Source organism: Manis javanica, chromosome 6, assembly GCF_040802235.1.
Source record: "Manis javanica isolate MJ-LG chromosome 6, MJ_LKY, whole genome shotgun sequence".
In the NCBI taxonomy this organism is placed as follows: domain Eukaryota; kingdom Metazoa; phylum Chordata; class Mammalia; order Pholidota; family Manidae; genus Manis; species Manis javanica.
Window position 1 is genome coordinate 15,740,686 of NC_133161.1, and position 23,417 is coordinate 15,764,102.

Genomic DNA, 23,417 nt, shown 5'->3' on the forward strand with positions numbered 1-23,417 from the left:
GTTGCCTCTCTGGAGGGAAATGGAGAGAACAAGAGCAGGTAAAATACCCATCACTATATGTACCTTTTCAATTGCTATCACTTACATGTATTCTTCAGTCAAAGGAACTTTTAACATTAAAAAAAATAAATCTAGTAACTCCCAGAGTTTTGGATTTTGTGTATCAACAAAACTTAAAAATAGGAACTGCCATAATATTGCTAACTTTTAATTTCATTATATAAAGACATTACAACTAACTCACATCTACCATTACCATCATGTCATTAAAACAAAAACAAAACCTGCAAAAACAAATGAAAAAATAATATCAGAATAAAGACATTCTTTTAAATTAGAGTTCTATAAAATAATGAAACTGACTTCTTTTATTTTTCTTATTTTGCAGACCAAACACTTAGAAGTCAGTGGTTCAAGCCATTAAGTCTCTTCTATGCTAAGTTTCCCTTTTTTGGCATCAATTATTTTTCTGCCCATTCTTGTTTACAGTGTGTTCTCCTTCATAGAAAAATGTGGAAGCACAATAATATTTTCTGAGTTCTCTTTCCCTCTGGTAATCAGTTAAATTCATACCATATTCTAGGGCAGAGGACCCAGCTTTTCCCTTGAGCTCTTTCCCCAAATAAGGTTACTTTGCCACTCATTTCAGCCTCCTATTTAAAAAAATTTTTTTTTTTTACTTTTAACACAACTCAGAGGAGAGCTCTTTGTGAATTCATTCTTGTGTCTGTAGGAGCCTTTCTCTTACTTCTTCATCATGACTGTTTTAATTCTATTTTTCTCACTTCATTATGAGCTACTTTTCTTTTAGCATATTTTGGACATAAAATTTTACTCATGCCTCCTCTTCTGTTCAGAAATTTCCTTTGAAAAATGTAATTATTATCACGCACAATTAAATGGCATGGCCACTTTCTCTGACAATTTTTGATTTTATTTCACCTATCAGTATCCTTTTGTCAATCAGAAATAAACCCATAGTAGCCATTCCCTTGGCTAGTGGACCTGACAGTCAAAGTACACACTTCCCTCTAGATTGCATGCAGCAAAAATTGACTCCTAACCAATAGGTAGATATTTGAATTTTCTCACTCTTAATATACATTGTGTCTACATCAGCTTGGATGTCTGGATTAAGAAAACATTTGGACAAGGCACTCTGTATAATTCACCCTAAACAACATTGCTTCTGTTTCTCTAATAGTCATCATTTAAAAACTCATCACAATGCCTCTGTGTTGATTTAGATATCTCTACACTTTAATTCCTTTTGCTGAAGATATAATTGACATATATTAGCTTTAGGTACACAACATACTGATTCCATATTTGTATACATTTTAATATAATTCTTGACACAGAGAGGCCAACATTTATATTCCATCTATTTAAACAAAGTATAACTTCTAATGGCACTGCCTCAGCCTCCAGTCCTACTGAACAAATTTTCCAATATCTGCAAGATTCTACAATATCCAGAAAATAATTTGTTCAAATTATGTTTAAAAGTTTCAGATGGGAAAAGAGCTTAATTCCTTGTAAGGCAAGTAGAGAGTTGGGGTTAGTTTTGGTCACTTTTAATAAAGTGTTATCAATCATTTTATTAAATATAGCTGTTCCATGGGTCAGAAAGGAGAGGTAAGAAAACTGAACAGATGTCACAGAGAGAAGAGAGACTATATACATGGTTGCCTATGCTGTGGACCCAGTCAGACAGTAGGCTCTGATTCAGAACCTATGAAAACAGGGGCAATTCTGTCTTAATGGGCTTTTCAGTTCCTTTTTTACTATCTGCAAAGGAAAAGGAGGTTGGAATCCAATATTCCCTGTGGGCAACTGGACAAAGAAAGAAGAAAGCATTTGGGCAATGCTCACTAGTCTTGTAATATTTTCTGATACTTTCTGCGGGCAGACAATGGAAAATTGTTTTGCTCCCAGCCTTTAAACTGCCATGGCCAACTGAGGACCACTATACAAAGGGCCCAGGCAGATTTTAAAAGGCTTACAGAGGTCATAACATGTCTAGATTTCAGAGAGTCTTCATTGCCTACAAAATCTATAGGAGGGCATGAGGTAAAATCTGCATTAGAACAAGTTGAAGTTGAAGTTTTCTGCTAAATAACAATAACATATACAGATATTTCATGTGAAAGTTCATTTGTTCCTCATTCCCTTTATAAATGTATATTGATATACAGATATTTACCCATTCTTAGAGATTGCAATTGACTGATACTAACAAATTTTTTAAAAACTATATTCCCATGAAAATGATACACTGTCAGAATTTACTTTTTTTTCACTAGATACACTTGGGAAAGAATTATTTGGCTAGCTTCATTCCAGCCAACATGTATGGCCCAGCAGCAAACAGCCAAACTTCTGAAACAAGAATGTTCTGCAAATAAAATCTTTATTTCATCAATGACCAAATGCCATATGGACTCAACCGAACAGTACAATGTGCAAATGGAATGCACAATGAGGGGACACAAATGCCACCAAAAGAGGAGACTATTTCTGTTCTAACATCTTGAAACAAGCCAGAAAACTTTGATAACCTTCTGCTGTGGCAGGAGTCTGTCCAAGTCTATTTATAGACCAGTGGTTCTCTGGAAGCCCAGTAGAATCATCTGGAGAAGTTTTTAATTAATGCCTTTGCCCAAGTTCTACCCAAGTGATTTTGACTAAATTGGTCCAGCGTGGGAGCCAAACATCAGCATTAGGTGATTCTGAGTGTGAAATCACGGCTGAGATCCTGGCTAATGACACCATGCTTCTAGGTAGGAACAGGTGAACCCCAGCTGATCTGTCTAAACTAGACAGTGTGAGAGTGTGTCTTGAACAAAGAAAAATCAATGGCATGCATTAATTTCAGCATTTTTTTTTTTTTTTTTTTTTGAGAGGGCATCTCTCATATTTATTGATCAAATGGTTGTTAACAACAATAAAATTCAGTATAGGGGGGTCAATGCTCAATGTACAATCATTAATCCATCTCAAGCCTAATTCTCGTCAGTCTCCAATCTTCTGAAGCATAACGAACAAGTTCTTACATGGTGAACGAATTCTTACAGAGTGAATAAATTCTTACATGGTGAACAGTACAAGGGCAGTCATCACAGAAACTTTCGGTTTTGATCATGCAATATGACCTATAAACCATCAGGTCAAATATGAATATTCATTTGATTTTTGTACTTGATTTATATGTTGATCCCACATTTCTCCTATTATTATTATTATTTTTATTTTTAATAAAATGCTGAAGTGGTAGGTAGATGCAAGATAAAGGTAGAAAACATAGTTTAGTGCTGTAAGAAGGCAAATGTAGATGATCAGATGATCAGGTGTGTGCCTATGGACTAAGTATTAATCCAGGCTAGACAAGGGCAGCAAGACATCCACGGATGCAGAAGATTTCTCTCAAAGCAGGGGGGGTGAGGTTCTGAGCCTCACCTCTGTTGATCCCCAAATTCTCACCTGATGGCCCCCCTGCGACTGTGCCTGTCTTAGGTTGTTCCTCCCTTGAGGAATCTTACCCGTCTCTGGCTAACCAGTCATCTTCCGGGGCCATACAGGGAAATGTAAAGTTGGTAAGTGAGAGAGAAGCCATATTGTTTGCAAAGGTTAGCTTTTTACTTCTTTGCAGATTTATGCCCTGTGGCTTCTATGCCCAGCACTTGTCTCGAGGTATCTTTACCACCTGGAGGAATTATGATACTCGGTAAATTCGATATGAGGCACGAATTCTATTTAAAGTTTGTAATTAGGAAGGAAGAAGAAAAGCTATAGATGTAGCATATGAAGGAAACTTGGGAGGATTGATTATTTCTTTGACATATCTTCTTGTATAGTACCTTAAGTATGTATAGGTTTTAAACTACTAACTAATTTGCACACACATATTGACATAATAGGAATACGGTGACATAAACAAAGCAAATCTATAATTACCAGCCATCTCCAGTGAAGCCAAGAAAACCATTTAGGCACCCTAGGCATTTGTGAAAATTTATCTATGATATGATGGATATTTTCCAACTGTACTTGAACCATCAGACAAATTAAAGCAGCCCATTTCTGGGATCAATTTCAGCATTTTTTTCCTTCAATTTTCATCCTTGAAAATAAAACATCTGGGATCCTTGGAGTCAGGTTTTGTAGGTAAATTAAATTCCTCCTGAGCTCCCAGGGACACCTTTTTCTAGCCAAGCATCCATCATGCACGGCAATACAGCCAATGCTTTACTTTGCACCCTCTGAATTGCAAGGTCTTCCAGAAAAGGGATCATATCTTTTTCAACTGTTAAGATCTTCACTGCTCATCACTATGCCTGGTGTTTATGAGACAAATGCATTAATTAATAGGAGTTATAAAGGGAATGGTAGTATTCAGGCACGAGGGTCTCCATTATTCTGGGTATTCTCCTTTGATCTTTTCTTTCTTCTGGCCTAAACTTGCTGCTCACTTCCCTTCCATTTCTTTTTTGTGTTTTTCCTCTTGAACTTGTGGACAATGTTTTACCTCAAAAGTAATTTTCTCTCTCTTTTCTCTCCCCTCACACACCTGTTCCCTTCTTTCATTTGTCTGTGTAATATCACAAATCCAGTTCTGTTAAGTTGGGTGATACTACAGTAGAGAGCATATTTTAAGCCCTTAATAAATATTTGCTGATTTTCAGGGGTTTAATTATTTTTCTGTGAGTGAACTCCGAGTCACTCTGAGGCAGATTTTTCTGTAGTACAGAAACTGCTTGGCATAAATGTAGATGTTCATTAGACCTTCTCCAGCTCTTGTAACCAGGCTGCTGCTGTTCATTCCCCGTGCAATGCCATTTGCTAGCAGGTGAAGCATATCTTCGAAGTTTGTACATTTTTCCAAACTGATTCTAAGCAAATTACATTCTCACTCTTTCCAAAAGTTACAGTTTTTCATACATTTTGAGTTGAAAGGGTGTTTCTCATTTGGATAGGAAAGACTAACAGATGACCTCAGGGACTAGGACATGGCTTTCTGTTCTTCCTGAGAGTTCACCTAAAGTCCTCCTCCCCTCTGCCCTGCCACCCTGCCACCTACTGCCTATTTAGCTGGCAATGATATCCTCCCATTGAAATTTAAAAAATTTGACTATATGCCCCTCGGTATAGTCTGCCTGAGGCCCTCCAGTTGTTCCATTACCTTTCACAGGTGCCTAGATAAAGTAGCTGAGGAGCTATTTTTATGTTCATGCTCTGGACCCTGAACCTCCTCTGGGATCGGCACTGACGGCACGTGAACCACCTTTACCCACGTCTTTGCCCGTCTTCCTCATCCCTTGGCCTTTCCCCTTCTCTGCCCTCTGCCTTTTCAGTACCCACCCCCTCTATGTAAACGCCAGCCCTTCTCCACCCACTTACTTCTCTTGATAATCCTTTCTTTCTACCTTCCTCTCATTTTCCATTTCTGGACCCCTTTTCCTACCTCTGTCCTCTAACAAAATGCATCTAGATACCTATTTCAATTAAAAAGAACACTGTGAAAATTTACTCGCCACTAAATGTACATAAACAAATTTACAAAAATTAAATGATTGTACATCTACTACCTGCCATTTTCACATTAAAATGCATCCCAATGTACAAATTTTAAAGAATGAGAAAAAAGCGAAAGAAGCAATATTGTAAAATGTTACCATCTATTTATTGAACAGAAACTTCTTTGCTTTCATTAAAAATATGCAAATAAAATTTTTTTAGAGGGAGCAACTTGGTTGATGACACATTATTTTTAAAGTGTCTTGGGGTTAACATTTTAAAATACAGTAATTTGAAGGTTTGGTTCTAAGCTCGGTTTATGCCTATACTTATGAGATTGTTTTATTGAGTCTAACACATTGGGCTGTACACATGATATTGCAAATACTTTATTAACCACTGACTCACCCATGCTTGGTCCCATCATCTTAGGGAGATCCCAGACATTTTCAATTCCTGTAACAGTCTGCTCCACTTTAGAGTTGCCCCATCGCCAGCGGGAGCGCTGTCTGTGGTTCCTGAGTGGAGAGGGATCCTGATCTGTTTGACTCCCCCCTCATGAGCACCTTGCAATGAGTCACTGCGGTGTTCAGGCCTGGGTTGTGCTTTCCCACCTTGCCCGTCTAGTTCCTCTGGTGTTGGGGGTCAGGAGAGGGACGGAAGGAGGAGATCGTCTTGCGCAGTTTTTTTACACCTGCACTACATAGAGACAGTCCTAGGTTCAGGCTCATTCCTTGGGCTTCGGACAACCTCTGTTAACAGAGCAGTATCTAGGTGGGAAATGTGGCTGGTTTTCTAGGACAGTAAGCAGCTTTATTCCAGCCCTTTCTATTTCCTGAATTAATCGAATGTTTTGACTAATTATAGATGTGGCTTCAGTAAAATTTTTACATTTACATCTAGAGATGAAGATTTCTTAGGCAGTAACCAATTATGACTGAGAGGTCATAATACTTCTAAATTGGCTTCTGAATTCTACAAAACATCTTGCATATTCAGCAAAAAAACTTTTCAACTGACTGAGGGTAACTAGATACTACGATGTTTAATACAATACAGAGAGACACACAGCCCCGGCATATGCCTGTGGTTTTCGTATATGTATATATATATACATCTTTCAATAATTGCTCTTCATTTGTCAGAGATCTTAACTCATTGCTCAGGTGTCATAAGCAACAGTCCAAATGAATAATCCAGTACTTTCATAATGTTAAGGATGTCATTGCACGGCAAATAAATGTGCTTGTTTTCTTTCTCTGACTTCTGTGTTCTTCAGATTGCTTAACTCTTCATGTTTCTGGTTCATTTGCAGGAACATCAGATCAGTAGGCCAGTAGAAAGCTCACAGCTTGGAAATCAGAACCTTTGAATATTTTGCCAATAACGAAACTACCTGCTTCCTTACTTAATAGGTGTATTTTAGAGAAAAAAAACCACAATGGCAGCTTTTGTGTTGATAGGCGTGGGCTGTCTCTAAAAGATGAGCTGGAAAAAGCATAGTAACGGCCACTCAAAGCCCTGGCTCCCGGCCCCAGGGAGGTCCTGACTTACTGGGTTGTTCACCAGCCCAAATTGAAGTGGAGTCTTGGCACCTGGTCTACAGGGCCAGCCAAGATGGTTGTCAATCCAGGACAAAATACTTAATATTCCCTTAGGTGTTCCTGAGAAAGTCTTGTAGGAGGGTGAGTCTCCCAGCTGTCCTAAGCAAGTGGGTCCTAGTGGGCCCCAGCTCCTATCATCTCAAATGTAGCCTCTGAGTAGTGCATAGCCTTTGTTTGCTGAAGGGTTAGTAGAAAAATAGGTAATCGTTCTACTGCTTGCACAACTCCCCTGCTAAAATGGGTCTAATAATAAAAAAAGAAAAAGAAAAACAATTCCTATGGTAGCATTCCCTTTCTCTATTTCCTGTCTGCATTGATTTATTTCAGTTTACTATTACCTTGGCAACTGACTATATAACCACAGGCAAAGGGATCTGAGTTGAGGCTCAAGTATCAAAGGCTGCATTTATTTAATAACAAAGGATAACATGAGGATGCTCTAACAAGAAAAGAAGTATACTAGTAATTTTATAACCCTCTGTGAGGAGGTGGGCATGGAAGTGGGAATGTGGGTAGAGGCTTCCCATCTCATCATGCAACTAATAAACTCTACTCACATCTATTTTACATGTTGGTGCTCCATAATGGAGGATTCCAGAACCCGATCTATTTCCAGTCTTGGTTTCGTGTTACTATCTATACCCATTAATCTTAGGTCAGAGTGAAACAGCTTTTCTAGATGACTAAGAGTTGGCATTTCCCCATAAACAGTACATTTATATTAAGGATCATCTAGAAAATAGTTCAAACAGAAGAGAAATAGTACATTAAAAAGAAGGCATAAAAACGAAGGAAGCATCAAAACAAAAAGGCCACTGACTAACAATCCTTTCTCTTCTCTCGTAAAGGCCATATGCTGTATTCTATGCCATTCCAGAATCTGGAAATAGAATCCATCCTTTCACAAGCTCACCCTCCTGTTCAATTTTTTTTTAAGTTCTACTCTCTATGATGGTAATTATAGTATCTCTCCTTTTCCCATAAATATCTACATCAGGGTGGAATGAGAATCTAAACATTTTTTCTTTTCAGTTACTTCTAACACCAAAGTGATATAAGGAGGAGAGAAGGTGCTCAATAAATATCAGTGCATATGCATTAAAACCATGTATTCAAGGAAAATAAAATATATCACAAGCAATTAAAAGAAAAACTCTTTACATATGCAGACAAGTATAGTCAGTGTTCATATGGTGATTTACAACACTCTGCATAGATCACATATGTTTAATGTACCAAGCTGAAATTCAGGGACTGGGAGACATGGTCTTCATTAATTGTTATCAATTTAGTTTTTTATGATATTATTTAAAAAAACAAACAAAAGACTAGCACCAAACAGCAAAGACAATTCCTCAAATGTCAGTGTGTGAGAGTCCAAAATTGTACAAAACCAACTGTTCAGACCAATGACCATGCTGTCTAGGACTTCAACAGCTTGACAGCCAAACATCAAGAGCAGAGAAAGAAAATCTAAGAAAATAGAAAAAGGCCAAGACACTCCCTGTAGGGATTAAATGGTCAAGCTGAACCCCATTCTATCATGGCTATGGATACACAAATCACAGTCGGAATCTGAAAGTATGCTGTAATGCGTCCAGCAGAAGGAATCCTATTTAATTTCTGTTACTGAACTTGAGACTGTCCTTAGGGCAATAAAGAATCAAGTCAGAGATGAGAGATTGAGGGCAGGACTATCCCATGGAAGTTAAAACAACAAAGGAACAGTTACTAAAGGGGCCATTTTCACTCAACATTATTATTATTTGGGTCAGCTACATAAGTTCTAATAACTGAATTACTTAATGCTTTGTTCTGACTGGAGTACAGAATATCCTGGCTAATGGAGGCAGCAGTCAGGGCACATTCCAGAATTCTACCGTGAGATAGTGAGAGGAAAGGTGAGTGTTTTTCTCAAAAGGAATTGCCCTGCATTAAAGAAAACACTAATGCTTAGAACTCTTTTATGGCCACATGGAAACTGGGACTACTGCAGCAATAAAGACAACTGTGAAGAATGGTTTATCCTGTGGTTCCTCGACCTGTGAAAATAATTAACATCCAACTAAATGAAAATTATCATAGAGATCGAGACCTGTTCCATTTAAGCTAATGTGCTGTAAAGACGAGAAAATGACTGAAGCAGCCAGTGGGAGATGTTATTAGTGAAAAGGGAGTCTAGCTAAAGCCTGTCTTTCTAGAAATACACAGCATGTGTTAAAGAAAAAACTTGTTATTGTACAGATTCAAACATGACATGGCTTTTTGTTACATACCAGAATTTTTTTTTTAAAGATTTTTACTTATGTTTTTGACCATCAAAGAATCACTCATTTCCTTCATAGCTGTAATTTAACCATTATGTATTCCTGAGTGGAGGAAATATTCATGGATAAGAAGAAGAAAAGAGGATAATGTGGCAGGCACACCAAGGGAAAAGCCCCTTAGGGTACCTCTAAGCACCTCGAAGCTTCTCTCCTCTGCCATTTGCTTTTCTTGTTCTGCATACCCTTCCCACCTTCAACTGCCAATCTGTATTTTTATCTTAGAATTTCTACTCTGAGCCTCAGGAGCATACACCCTACCACCTTCAACACAGATCTGTGAGAGAGCTCTAGGGGAGCAGGAGAGGAGACTGCAGTCCCTTGTGGATGGTACCAGCAAGGGACATTAATATCCTCAGGACTGGATGGGGAACGGAAAGAGTCCCAGATCCAGGACGTAGATGGTGAGGGCTACCTGATGGGAACTTCGGTGTTCATTCAGCACAGGGACACAGCAATCTGCAGTGACCTGGCAGAAGGAGAGATGAGGTAATTAATGCCCTAATCTGACTGTCCTTTTGCCTTCTGATCATCTTCTGGTGCTTCCCATTGGCTGAACACAACTGGCAGCTAATGGGCAAGAGAACCTGGTGTAGTCCCCCTGGGACAGTGTCCTGGGGCACTGAGTGTGTGAAAGATTGGAGAACGACCTGCACATGGCACTCCTGCCTTTTTAGGCCTTTCATGTTTTCCCTTAATTCCAGTCTTCCTGTGCTGTCTGTAGTTCCATGAATGCACTGTGCATGCGGGAGAGATCATCAGAAAGGGAATTCAGGTAGGGAATCTATTGACTATGAACAGGAATCAGCATGAGGGTTAGTCAAATAAAAGAAGTTGAATAAGTATCTTAGACAATATTGCAAGTCCACAGGACTTTATGGAAATACAGGACATATAGAAGGAGAAGCTGGCAGAATTGTGGAATGATTAACATTCTTTTGATTCTAGAAGTGAGATGAACAATAGCAAAAGAAAAAATGGTGAAAGTACGAGATTTCACAGAAACCTACATATGTGTACCTGGCTTACTTGCTCAAATAGGTCACCAGCTTTTGATAATGATGTTGTGGGGAAAAACATGCATGTACATGTGTGTAACAGAGAATAAGGGAGACAGGTCTGGCTGGCCAAGGATCATTTCATCCTCTGTTTTGGTAGCTTATCAAGGTGCCAGTCTGATCACAGTCTGAATTACTACAAAGAAAGCCCAACTTTCTAACTGATATAAGCAGCTGACCTCTGGAGCCTCTCCCCATGTTAATAAGGCTCTTTCTCCACCAGGATTCATGTCCTGTCATGCAGTTGACAAGTTCAGCTTTGGCCCAATCTCCCCTCTCATCGCGGTGAGAATATGGAAGAAGGATCATTGGACAGGAAAACAGGAGAATGTGTGCGCCTGGCCGAGGAGCTGTCCTGCCACCTGGATATGTCTCCTACCCCTGTTATCAGCTGCAGTACTGATGGATCCACACTGAAGGGCAGGGTACAACTCAGAGCCACCAGGCACTGCCTTTCTGAAGCTGCTGTGCCTTCTGGCTTGTTTTGTCTGCCTGAAAAAATTGGATCATTCTTTAAATCTCAGGGCACATGATGATGCCTGCTCTGTATTTAAATTTTTGTCTGCATAGGGTTTTAATGTTTGGTTTATACCTCTGTTTCTTTCACAACTCTCTTAGAACAAGAATCATACCTGTTTTCTGTATTTTCACTGTCTCAGTTGAATGCATATGATAGGTATTCAGTGAATTCTTGCTGAATGAATTATCACTTATGTGGCATAATTAAGCATCCTGTTTGATGTGAGATTATATTCAATATGGGTTCCTAAGGATAGGTAAAATAAATTAAACCACTCGTATAACCAAGGTATTTGTGATCCTGGAGAATCTCAGAAAATAAGCGTACCAGAAAAGCCATCTTTATACTGAATGGCATTTTGGTGAATTGTCATAGAGGATATTGATTCTCTGAGGTCTCTGCAAGGTCCCCTCATCAATACCACAAAGTCATTGGTACTGCTATTGACAACTAACCTAAGGAAATGTGGAGCACTTAGATGCTCAGTCTATGAGTATTCAAAAAAACAAGGAGCCAGTCTGCAAGGCTGTCAGAAGATGTCTGAGAGGGAGCTTTCTAGAGTGTAAACTCTGGTCATAATGTGCAGAGGACACCCGTCTACAAGCGAAAAGACCAGAGCTTCAGGACTGAAGAGCTGAAACAGGCTGAGCCATGTCTCTGGGACTCAGGGCTGGATTATAAGATCTTCTTAGTAAATCAATTCAGTCTTTAAGTCAATAAAATGAAAGTGAGAATAACAGTCGAAAGGAGGATGAAGGAGAAAAAAACAAGGGAGTGAGAGGGGAATGAAAATACCGCTTTTAAAAGAGTATTTTGCACTCTGTAGTGATAGACCCTGGCATAGTTACAGATGCCGTTTTATACTGTCATGTTGGAAACAAAGAACTATCTGTCCTGCACCAAGTATTCGGAAGAGATCGTTGAATGTCTTCAAAGGTTACTTGTGGGTTGTCTGCCCTTCTTTTTTCACATTTCAACAGGCCCTCCATCCACCATGCTTGTGGGGCACGCAGTCCGCCGGCCATAGGGTTCCCCTCACACAGCGCCTCCAGCTCTGCTCCCGCCACCTGAAGCTGTGTGTGTTCAGGTCAGTGTTCCATGGGGCTGGGCAGACAGGTCTGACGGGGGAGGAATTGGAGTTGTGACATTAGCTGCAAGGACACCGTTCTCTCTTCAATCTGAGAGTCACGGAAGGAGGAGAAAGCAAAGAGGAAGAAGGACTGATGGGATGGCAGGACCTGGTGGGGAGCTGGTGGGAGGAGGGCAGAGGCTTCCCGTGGACCGCAAGATGCCCCTGCAGCAGAGAAACATGATTCCCTCTAGCTTGACTCAGCATACAGCTCAAGGAAAACAAGTCAATGCTTAAAAATGATGAATGAGGGGCACGGGAAGGAGCGAGAAAATGAATGAATGGCGGAACTCCCTAAAACAGTGCACTTGTACAGTGTTCCTCCGTTCCGGGTCTCATGTTACTTTGGAGGACATCATTACGAAATGACAGAAAATCCCTTTCCTCTGTCTTCTCATATGCCGATCTCCCACTCCTTATGCAGCCGGTGGGGGAAGAAGAGCCAACCATCAAGTGCATTATAGGGAGTGAGCCATGGTGATAATACCTCCTCCGACTGACCAGCCAGCCAGCCTCCCTAGCAAGTCACGTTTTATTATTTTCTGCTCCAACCATCATTCCTCTAATGCCTATCATATATCTTACAGAAGGTTTCAGTTCAGATCTGCACTGACCCCCGCCTTTCTCCAGACTGGGAGTTCTGTGTTAGTGGCTGCTTTGCAACAAATTCCACGTATCATCAAAATTGACAGAGTTCCCTCGTAATTGACGCGTCTGGCACATTTCGTTGCATTTCTGCTGGAAGAATAAAGCTGAAGTAACAGGAACCATCCTAGTTGGACACCCCACGTGGTCCCATCCAGATGGCCTCAATCAGGTGCCCCCTGTGTTTGGGGAGGAGGAAGCTCCATGGAAAGGAGGCCGTGACATGGTGTTAAAGCTCTGCAATAATTCGGTCCCACTTCAGGCTCTTCTACCAATGTACTGTGTGGCTCTGCGCACTTAACTTCATTTTCTTGGAGCAAACTCAACATTTACAAATGAGGGGAGTCTTAACAGAAAAAGGCAATAACCCCGACGGAAAAATGGACAAAAAATACTAAAGAAGAAGGAAACATTTATGTATGACTCATAAACAAATAAAGAGATGCCCAGCCTCACTAGTAAATGGAGAAATGCAAATGAAGACCAACATGAGATACCATTTCACTTCCACTAGATTTGCACCAAAACCAAAATATTGCAATACTAAGCAATGAAAAGAATGTGAGTAGACATGATGCCTCCTACAACGCTGGGGAACTTCTGTCTTATAAACCAGTTCGGTCTTCTCTTATAAAGATGAGTATTTCTATTTTCTGCATCTAGTAATTCCTCACAGTGTAGGTTTATACTGTAGAGAGACAATTAAAGTTAATGAATAAATGATTAATTTATATATTTGTATTTGTAGGGACTTAAGGGTAGAAAAAGGGTAGGCCCATGAATGAAGGAGTTAATATATGCATGTATAGTTTCATAGGTTTTTCTCAGACTCTTTTCACAAACATCTCATTTCATGATTTAGAAAGTCATCGTTAAACCATGTTGATAGTATTGCTATTTCTCTGAGTTAAAGAATCAGATGAAGAAATTAATTGACTCACCTAGAGGGAGTGTGAATCTAGAGCTGAATGTCAACTCTTCCAAGTGGGCACAAGAGAAGGAGTGTGGGGACCAACCCGGGTTTGGATCTTTGTACTGAGTCCCTTGCTGGCACTGACAACCTTGGAAGAATGATTTCACCTCTCTGAGTTCCTATGTCTTCGTCTCTTAAAAAATGAGCATGAATATGCCTACATTCTGGAGTTGTTGTGAAGATTAAATGCGATAATTTATTTCCAATGTGATAAATATTAATCTCTGTCTTCTTCATCTTTTGTAATGCAGATGCCTCTTCAATGAGCTACAGGCAACGATGGCTGTCTCGCTGGAGACACCACCCAGTGTTTGTGGTTGTGACTAGGCACAGACACATGTTTAAATCAATGTCCCGGTTGGCTAATTCTCTCCTCTGCTAGTTCTTGATGTCCTTCATCACTGCTCCAAATCAGAGCCCCTGTGGTTACTGCCTTCTTTCATTCCACCGTGGTTGCCCTTGGCTACCACGCCTTCCCTTCTGTTCTGCAGCCTCTATGGACCCACTGGGGCCTGACTTGCCCCTACTTCCCATCTCCCAGGATGCTGTCTCCCTGGATTCCCTGCTGGGGGCTGCTCATCTTCTGTCTGTGCACCTGCGGTGGGAGATGATGCACTCCTTACTTTTTTTATTGTTGAAACTCTTTCTTCTTAACCAAATAAAAACCTTGACATTATTCCTATTCAATCCTCCCTCTTCTATCACTTAGCCAAATCCATACTGTCACCCAATCACTTTTTCAGAAGGTTTTGCCTTCTGACTCGTGAGAGAGTTCTGTACTTCGGTACTTCCCTTTAACAGCTTTGGTGATTTAAATGTCCACATAGTTAACCCAATCTGTGTCCTAGACTAACATCTTCTTGACCTCTTCAGTGCCATTTGCCCTCCTTTCCACTTGATTTCAGTGACCCGCTCCTATTGGCACAAGTTTGCTCTTGTTATAACTCAGTTATTCCATCTTTGAAATCTTAATTTTTAATATTCCACTCTCTGATTCCAAGTTGGCCTTCTTGCCCACTACTTTTCTTACTTCCAATACACTAACTTCTTAGGTACAGAACCCTTCTAGGTCTTCTGTTTTCCTCCTAGCTAATAATTTTCTTCCTGAATTCATTTCTTCATTTTCATCCCTATCTAGCCAAACTCCATAGTCTATTACTTTACCTGCTGGTGACCGTGGACCATTTACTCCTTGAATTCTGTTGAATCCTTCTTGTGAACAGTAACAGTTGCTCCCATGGAAGCATTCACCACTGTCTGCTCTTGCAGACACTTCCAGGCCATGAGGACTGGAACCACGATTAAGGCAAGATGCCAGCCTCACCAGTGGTGTCCTCCTTCATCATGCCCCCAGCCAAACTCCCTCAATAGCCATTTCAAACCTTCACTATTCTTCTCAAGTTTCCCCTTCTCTCACAGTCATCTCCAGTCTCTTACCTTATCAGGAATTGAAATTGTCAAGAGAGGAGGCCACTTCTCTCCAGTTGTTCCCAATCTGTTCTCCTGACCCTGAAGGACAGCCTTGCTAGGGGCACTTAACCTACCACCAGATCCTATCAACTCGACACCTCAAGGTTTTTAATCTCAGAGTCTTTTTTTTTCTCTTTTCTGTCATACCAATACTAATCTCTGAGTCGTGATCTGTAAATTATAAATGATAATAATGTTACTGGGGGAAATAATTTTCTTTAAAGAAGCAGCGATGATGCCAGACAGGGAGAGCGTCTGTCACTCAGCTCACAGGTACATGACAGAACTGAAAACACCTCCTGGGCAGGTGGCCAGACAGGCAGTGATGAAGGAGCTGTGACAAATTTTCTATGGAGAGGACTGTGCTATTATCGATAAAAATCCATAATAATCACTTTACTGAGTGTCTACACGAACCTTTACTATTATCAAAGTAGAAAAATACCCTGAACACCTCTATTATTGTTTTTTCCTCAATTTCACATTCTGATTATTTGTAACATTGTTTCTACCTTCTGATACTCTCCATCCCTAGATCATAAGAAAATGGGAGAATTTCAGAAACAGAGGCATATACGCATTTTTTTTCTAAACCAAACATATGTCTCCTTTTATATTTCCTTCCTCAACCACTTCTACATCTGGAAAGAAAAAGTCATCTTAAGCTGCCCTTACAGTTGGTAATTTCATGGTGCTCCAACTACTTTGTGACTTTCCTCTCCCTGTCACCATTCTCTCAGTCTGGAACTGAGAACCTAGATGCTAACAGCCTCAACCAGAAAGTGGCCATTGAGGGCTTTTTCTTCCTTCTTGGAGAAAAATACTTCCTCTAGGAATATTTTCAAACTTTATGCCTTCCATTTGGATATTTCTTTGGATCATTCTGTATTTTAAAATTACTCTTGCTTTCAAGATTCGAGTGATTTATAAAAGTATTTACAAATGAATAGCACCAGTCTACTTGCAGTTAGTTTGAATACAATACAGCACAGGAAATAGAGGGATGAAGCAAAGGCACACATTCTGTAGTGGAAGCACATGAAACAAACCAAACCAAAAACCAAAAGCAGAGCAAAAAGCCTCACTTCCCTCCATTGTGCTTTCAGTCACCAAAAATTTAAGAACAACAGTATCGATGGCTGTCACATCAAGAAACATATGCTGGAAATAAAATTATGTTTTCTGAAATGTAGCAACTAATACTAGCAAAACCTTTTTAGATTGCAAACTTTTGATGGAAGAGCTATATCTTATGTATCTTTGTGGCTCCTATTGCACAATGCCTGACTTGTAGGCACTCTATAAATGTTTTACATATGAATGCATAAGTGATTTAATATAATTTGTTTACATCATGGATTGTGATATTACTTCCAACATCAAAGTCCCTGAAGGCCTTCTGATTATATGATCCAAATACTCTGCATGCATATATTACTTTTTTCCTTCAGAATACTTTCGTAAACATTACACAGCCGGATTCACAGAACAACCCTTGAGACAGGTTGCCATTTCCATTTGCCAGCTGAGGCAAATGATTTTAAGTGTTGACTGCTTTGCATGACGTGACTAGCTAGGAGCAAAGTGGGGACAAAGATCTCTGCCTCAAATTGCCAATCTGGTTCTCTTTCCATTTCCACATAGCACTATTTTTCATCCCACATAGTTCAATCTAAACAAGGTCAGAACTGAGCTGAGTCTTAGAGGTCATCTGGGTCAACGTGGAAGAATAATCATAAACTACGTCATGATGCTTAAATTCTTTGATCTTATTTCTAGTTGTGTTTGAATCCTGAATTACTGGAAGTGTAATATTGCACAGTTATTTAACCTTGCTGATCTTTGTCTTCACTAACAAAAGAATAATAATATCTACCTTACTGAATTTTGAGGATTACCTAAGGTACTATAGGAAATGCTTTAGAGAGGCCCTTAGCTAATGCCCAATAAAGGACTGCTGAACCGTAAAAGTTACTCTTAGTAAAAATAAGGAAATGTGTTCTTAAAAAATGAGATGACAAGGTCTCCAGGAAGATCTTCCATGCTACATGTGACTGATAGCAAGGTCAAGGGTTGATGTTTTCCCCTAATCTGCCCCTGTCTTCTAGTTGACCTCTCTCTCTCCCAGCCCTCTTTACCCATTCATACACAATTTCTTGCACTTTTCATCCTATGTATCTTTCTCTTAGGGCTTCTCTCTGGGTACATATTTGCATCTTGATATCCAAGTCTACAGGTAACTTTCAATGCATAGTCCACTCAGTGTCCTGGCATATGGAGCTGCTTCTCTACTAGCTTCTTTTATTCTCTGTTCTCTGTGAGTTTATGGACCATCTTACTCTCTGTTCCATCCTCCTGCTGAGTTCCTGTGAGATCATCTCACACTACAGTAGGTCCCCCTTATCCACAGGTTATATGTTCCAAGACTCCCAGTGGTTGCCTGAAGCTTCAGATTGTACTGAACACTATATAGACTGTTTTTCCTATACATACACACCTATGATAAAACTTAATTTATAAATTAGGCACAGTAAGAGGTTAACAACAGTAACTAATAATAAAACAGAACACTTACATCAATATAGTGTAATAAGGCATGTGACTGTGGTCTCTTTCTCAAAATATCTTATTGTACTGTACTCACCCTTCTTCTTGTGATGATGTGAGATGATAAAATGCCTATGTGACGAGATGAGGTGAGATGAATGAGGCAGGCATTGTGACGTAGTGTTAGGCTACTATGGACTTTCTAAGGATACGTCAGAAGGAGGATCAAGGATCATCTGCTTCTGGAACAGCTGACTGTGGGTAACTGAAACAATGGAAAGTGGACCATGGATTAGGGGGAACTCCTGTATATCAATTTAAAACCTGATCCTACTTTGAAAAGCTTGTTGTTTCTTGGTTCCATTTTTTGGTCTTTGCAAGAACCTCTTCTTCTCCTGCCCTAAAACCGTTCCCAGAAGAAAGTCCCAAGTTAAAGAATCACTGATTCAGGAACTGACTTCTCATCCATGAAATATTAGCTTGGCGTCTCTTACCAGCCTAACAGGAACAGCATGTGTCATTGAGTAAGTTAACATCACCGAAGAATTCATATTATAATGCAGAGGGCCTTGGATGGCATTCGTGAAAGAAACAACAACACTTGCCAGGGAAAGAGAGTCATGTTTCTGTCCTGCTCTTTGCATTCAGTTCTAGGGGGAAGAAACAGCAGTTGTAAGCTAAATTGTTTCCACCAGGAATTAGAGAAACAAGTCAGGAAGCCACACTCTATCAGAAATAGTTGAAGGCATAGAATAAAAGGAGCACATGAAAGGAGATAACATGTCTAAGAGGTAATAGATTGATTCTGTACAGCTGCAGAGAACCTCAGTAATGGCTGGAGGTCCCCAGGAGACAGATGACAGCTGAAAATAAGAAAGATCCCTGCTGACAGGTGTCCTCTGATAATGGGATGGGCTGCACTGTAGAGCAGAGAGCTTCGCGATGCTGGAAGTGTCCACAGAAAGGCTCCATAGCCGCCTGCCACAGGAGGTGAAGCACAGCCTGTGTGAGCTGGGCTTGGGGACCTCCATCTCCCTTCCAACCCTCAGAGTCTATGATGAAAATGGAAATGTGAATACTTCTCATCTCCTAGCATGGTAGGAAGACTGACAGTGAGAGGTTAGACAGTGAAGTGAAGGACAAAGACAGATTTTGAAAGGAGAAAAAAGGAAAAAGAAAAAAAGAAGGAAAAGACAAAATAAAAATAATTCTCCAGTGCATTGTCTGTGGCTGCCCCAGTGAGTGCCTGTATACCAGCAAAGCATGAGAAAAATCAAAGAGGATAAAGAGATTTGGGGAAATCTAAATTATTTCTCTGCCTTCCTTTTCATCACAGAGGATGATGGGCAAACGGCCTGCCCTGGGGTTATCCTTCCCCAACAGTGAAGGTGATTCTCTGTCAAGGAGTGATGTGTTAAATGAAAGGGTAAAAGAACAGGAGAATGAAACATGCCAGACATCACAGAGACAAGATATGAGCTCTGAAAGGAGGGAGCGGCACTTGCGCTTCCTGATAAAAATATGTTTTATCCTTCAAAACAGGCACTTTGAGAACTGGGTCCTGCTGGGGCGCCTTGTTTGTTACTGGGTTTTAGTAATAGGACTGATGCCTGCCCTCTAGGACCACGGGCCAGGAGTCCTTCCTAGGGGATGGAGGGATGGAGGAGGAAAGCTTCCAGAAGCTGCCAGGACACAAAAGCCTGCTTTCCCTATTGCATGAAGTTAAGAAAACTCTTGCTGCGGTTGGCTTGGATGAGGGCCTTCTCTTGGAAATTTCCAGCTCCAGCAAAGGCTGGGAACCTTCAGTGAGATAGCAGTGGATTCCAGTGAGAGAAGAACAGCAACTTATATGTTGCATATTTTTATGTCACTATTCCACTAGGTCAATGTGCAAGGACCTATATGGAGTGTGCTAAGAAAGACTGCCGTGAAGCCTATGGGAACTCCTGTGCCGCCACCTCCCTGAGATTTGGCTCAACTTCTAAAGGCTGAACACTTATTTTCAATTTACGATTTCAATAAAACCTCACAAAGATCAAAGAGTAAGACACAAAGGTCCATGTTTAGACCAACAAAACAGGCTCAAAGAGGTGCACTTCTTAGCCCACAGCCACACAGCTAGAAATGGACAGAGCCAAGGTGTTAAAACTGGACTTTCTGACTCCAGAACCTGCACTTTTCTCTCTAAACCATGAATGTATTTTGGCAATTATGTAGAAGAACCCACTACTCCCGGGATATCTCTTCATCCTTCCACTGGACTCAAAGTTAATGATGACAATAAATTAAAACAAAAAGAAAAAAAAAATCTCAGTGACTACAACATGGCACTTAACTTGAGTTTGCCTGGAGTTACAGATGTATGTTTTCAACAAATAATCAGTACAGATGTACTTATACATTCAAAACATAACAAAAAAACTACAGGAAGATATTAGCAACATTATTAAAAAGACAAAGTTTGCAAGCCTTGAAAGACAGAGGACTCTGAAATGTGTATTATAAAGTGAGAGAAGCCGATCTGAAAGGCTACATACTGTATCATCGCAACCATACGGCAGTCTAGAAAAGGCAAAACTATGAACACAGTAAAAAGATCAGTAGTTTCCAGGGTTTGGGGGAAAGGGGGATGAGGGTGGACAGGCACAGCACAGAGGATTTTAGGGTAGTGGGAACACTCTGCACATATGATACTATAATGGTAGATACATATCACTACGTTTGTGCAAACCCATAGAAGTTACACCACCAAGAGTGAACAGACCCTATAAAGTCAGCTATGGACTGCGGGCTATCACGATGTAGGTGCATCAACTATAACAGATGCACTGCTCTGGTGGAGGGTGTTGGTGGGAGCCTGCATGTGTGTGGGGGCTCAGGGCACACGGGAACCCTCTGTGCCTTCCCCTCAGGTTGGCTGTGAACCTGAAACTGCTCTAAAGTAATGAAGCCTGAAGTTGAGGAGGGAAAAGAAACCTCTGCTGGGTGGAGTGGAAGGAAGGTATATGGAAAGCCTGCTAGATGGTCCAGGGCAATGTACTTTGCTTCGCTTCAGTTACTGTCATTGGTTTGAATGTGTTGTATACAACAGTAGTAAGACACCAGGATATTCATCCACCTTTTAGATGTAGGTTCTCACTCCATTATGTAATTTTCAGAGCATCCCTTTCCTCATATGATAACGATGGGGCAGAACTACATTTTGTCTTAGGCACCTTTTGGTCTTAAAAGTAAATGATTCTAGATGTTAGCTGCAACTAGATCATGAAAGACTTTGAATGCCAAGTTATCCTGCACACCATGGAGGAAGAATTGGAGGGTTTTAAGCTATAGGCTAATATAATAGTGATAGTATTTTGGGGAGATTAATCTCATAACAGGATGCAGCATGAATTGTGCTAAGAAAAGCTTAGTGGTATGAAGTTCAGATAAGAGGTTAATGCAGTAAACCTAGGCTGAGCAGATAAGGAGATAAAGTAGAGCCTGTCCTGGACTCCTTATGGAGGACTGACTCTATTACCAGCTGGGCAGGGTCCAACCCTTGTTCTACCCGACAGTCCTTTAAATGTTAGGGAGCCACATGCTTCTACTTGTTTCCTTCTGGTCCAGGTTAAACTTTCTCAGTGTGTCAGCTGATTCTCAAATAAGCATTACTTCATGGGAAAAGGTTTATCAAAGTCAAGTAGACATCGATCCCTTACTGGTTGTATTACATAACCTTTGTAATACTTTTTTTTCATATGCAATATGAAAAGAATAGTGCCTCCCTTACTGGTTGTATTATATAACCTTTGTAATACATTTTTTTCATATGCAATGAAAATAATAGTGCCTAACTCCCAGGGCATTTAGAATGGTTAAACACAAATGCTTTTGTTCATGCTTTGGAGCCTAATAAATCTTCAATAATCATGCATTATTAATCTTCATGCCATCCTATCTTTCTCCTCTGGAAATATTCCAGGTTGTAAGTACCTTTCTTAGTTTGTGATTCCAAATTAATAATGATAACCATAATGGTTAACTAACTTTGTGCCAGGACCAATTTTGAACACCTGGGCTATGCTATGGAGCCTCAAAACAAACTTATAAGCCATGCACTATTGTTAACTCCATTTTGTGGTTGAAGACACTAAGTCACAAGACAATTCAGTAACTTTCCCAAAGTCACACAACTAAAAATACAGGCACAAAGCCAGGATTTAACCAGAGTCTATGTTCTTAACTACAATGTAGGGTTTCCTCCTGAGAAGTGGTCTGTCAAAGAAAGGAGTGCTGTATGTTACTATTTCTAGTTCAGATCACTTCCTAAAACTGCACTTATTCATGGCTTTATGGCATCTGAATTGCACCACAGATGATATACTGATTTTTGTCATCAAATCAAATGACTCTTTCCTACAAACTGCTATATTTTCTTCCCATTTGGTTTATTTTTCAAAACTTGGTGTATAACACTGTACTTGTCTTAAGTGTCACCTAGTTATTTTTGGCTATTTAAACCTCCTGATGTTGCTTAGATTTCTGATTCTAAATTGCACAACTATCCTGTTCACGTTTTATTATCTACAATATATATTGTGTTTTCTGGGTTTCATCTGAGCCATTAATAAATGTATTACAGTTCATAAGAGCCAAGCACAGAACACAACCCAGCCAGTGACCTGTTCCTAGATAAACACTGAGAGGCCATCAACATTCACTAGATGTAATTGCCTGACTGGTTATCAACTTGTTTAAATAAGACCTCTTATATGTCACAATACTTAATGTTCACTGCAAGTATTAGTTTCTTCTGTGAAACTTCATCAAATGCCTGTTTAAAGTATACTAAAACGTGAGTTTTATTCCTTCCACTGTACCAGTTGTGTGACCTTTCCTCAATTCACTGAACTTAAAAGAAGTTGTCTCCAAACTTCAAAATACAGATAGTAAGTCCTGCTATACTTACTTTGATGTAGCATCAAATTAAGAGCATTTAATGTTATTTACTGGATATTTCAATCCCATAATTGTTAAGAGAAAAATGTAGTATGTACATAGAATGCTGACATAGGAAAAGACCTTTTGCGTATCTTTTCTTATTTAGTCTTCACAACAACCCATTAGTTGGTATGAGAAAATAATATTAACCTTATTTTAGAGATAAAGAGACACTAACACTTAAGAAGTTAATTTCCTTAATCTACACATCTTGGAAGGGGCACAACTATAACTGAGCTCAAGCCTGTATAACTCAACTACACACAATCGTTACGAAAACCAGTAAAGTCCTGAATGAAACTACAAGTTAAAAAAGACTCCATGCCTGTGTAAGCCTCTAAAAAGAGAGAAACTAGTCTCTCTTTCCAAAAGGAAACAGAACTACTTCTCTTACAGGGACAAGAGTCACAGGATGTGTATTGCCTTTGGAAGAGGACCTGTGGCCACCCTCCTTCTGCTGCTTTCTCTTGGGAACAAGGGTGGCTAAGTGGGGCCCCAACTGTGAGATGATTTTGGAATTGTAAAAGGAGACAAGCAGAAAAATTTCCCTCCACTAAAATCATAGTTTCTAGTGATCCTTCTCTTAGAATTGGAGTGATTCAAACATTAAACTGCTTCACAGATACTCTCTTGAAAGTTTCTGAGGC

At 40.0% G+C, this 23,417-nt stretch overlaps 1 protein-coding gene across 2 annotated transcripts in view; it reads right to left on the minus strand.

The window, feature by feature from the left end:
* Positions 1–23,417, minus strand: part of CHRM2 (cholinergic receptor muscarinic 2) — a 134,187-nt gene that overhangs the window by 40,891 nt on the left and 69,879 nt on the right. Inside the window, exon 3 of one of the 2 annotated variants that reach the window (XM_017651342.3) lies at positions 17,885–18,052. The exons of the other annotated variant lie outside the window; for it this stretch is intronic. The gene's annotated coding sequence lies outside the window, so the exon portion shown is untranslated. The remainder of the gene's footprint in view (positions 1–17,884; positions 18,053–23,417) is intronic. 2 annotated transcript variants of the gene reach the window in all.